Source organism: Oryzias melastigma, linkage group LG7 (assembly GCF_002922805.2).
Source record: "Oryzias melastigma strain HK-1 linkage group LG7, ASM292280v2, whole genome shotgun sequence".
NCBI classification, from domain to species: domain Eukaryota; kingdom Metazoa; phylum Chordata; class Actinopteri; order Beloniformes; family Adrianichthyidae; genus Oryzias; species Oryzias melastigma.
This window is the reverse complement of record NC_050518.1, coordinates 30,065,026-30,066,469: the sequence shown is the minus strand read 5'-3', so window position 1 is coordinate 30,066,469 and position 1,444 is coordinate 30,065,026. Positions and strand designations below refer to the sequence as shown.

Here is a 1,444-nt window from a genome sequence, read left to right as displayed (position 1 = left end):
CATCTGAGAGACAGCAAGACTGTGAAAGGTAGACTCTGATGAAGTGAACACAGTAAATCAAAGTTTTTTTTCTGTTTGTATTTTTGCCGTGGATCAGTGTAACAACCCCGTTTATTTACAATTTAGAAAACACTTGTTCTGTATGGAGAGAAATATGCATCACCCCAATTTGTGTGTTTATAATTCTTGATTTCTAACTAATATAATGCATTTTGTGCATAAGTACAAAAATTACAAAATAAAAAAATACAATTTACACATGCACAAATCTTTTAATATTACGCTTGAATCGCTTGTTACGCACACACAACACCTGAGTTACGCACAAATCTGTTGAGAGACTCTTTTCATCCGTAAGTGATGCATTTAAATGCTTCTAGAATGCTGGGTCATCACTGTTCTTCTCTGCCACTTTGAACTGTGATATTTGACAATTTGTCACCTTTTATAAACGGATATGCCTGATAATTAATATAAAAAAGTCTAAACAAGCGTTTTAAAACATTTATCCCTTTAGAAATACAAATATATTCCCAGAACTGATCGCTTCCTCTCTGTAGCCCCTCCCCTAACAGCGGCGTTGACACAGGATTCTCTCCAAAATGCCAGTCACCAGACATGGGGATAGCAGGCAACGCCAGACCCGCTACGATCCAGTTTTAAGTGATTCGTGCTTCATTTTTAAAGATTTGTGTGTAATTAGTTTCAAGCTGTTGTCATTTTAATTTGTGCATGTGTAAATTGTATTTTTTTTTAATTTTGCAATTTTTGTACTTATGCACATTATTATATGAGATACAAATTAAAATTTCGCACACATAAATCAGAGCGAGTCTATTTTCTCTCCACAGTTCTGAATCTGAATGAAAATGTCTGCTGAGGAAACATGATGATGATACTGAGGTGGTGGGAGCTCATTTTTAACGAGTCAGACAGTTTGAATCACTTGAATGTTTTTTTTCCTTTTGCTTATTTCCTGGGCGGAGTTTGTTAACCCTTTAGCACCTGAGACGTTTTTGGCGACACCAAAGCGAATGAAAAATCTCAGCTGGTGAAGTGCGGGACTGGCACGATTCGCAAGTCATATTTGCGTCGGCCACCCCACTATTGGCGAGTGGCGAATGTCGTGCTTGACTCCTGTTCAACGCCTGTTTTTTGATTATGTTTTATTCATGTTTAAAATATCAAATGAAACAAACTTGAGACAGGACCTCCACATGTTTTTAATGTTTGGAAACCATAAGCATGGGCCCTAATTTCTGACTCATTGAAAAAGTAAAAGTTTTTTTTTTAATCTCCATTGAGATAAACTTCAAACGACTTCTCCTGATCTCTGGAGAGAAAATAGACTCGAGTTTCCGGTTGAGTGGACGCTGGCGTGACGTGTCGCCGCTGCTCTCCCGATCTTCGCACGATGCTTGTATTTTCTCTGCCTGACGCCAAG

General features: G+C 38.0%; 1 protein-coding gene across 1 annotated transcript in view; it reads left to right on the top strand.

The window, feature by feature from the left end:
• The window catches only part of lamb2l (laminin, beta 2-like), a gene marked incomplete at its 3' end in the record, with an annotated part of 79,388 nt that overhangs the window by 38,872 nt on the left and 39,072 nt on the right, over positions 1–1,444 (top strand).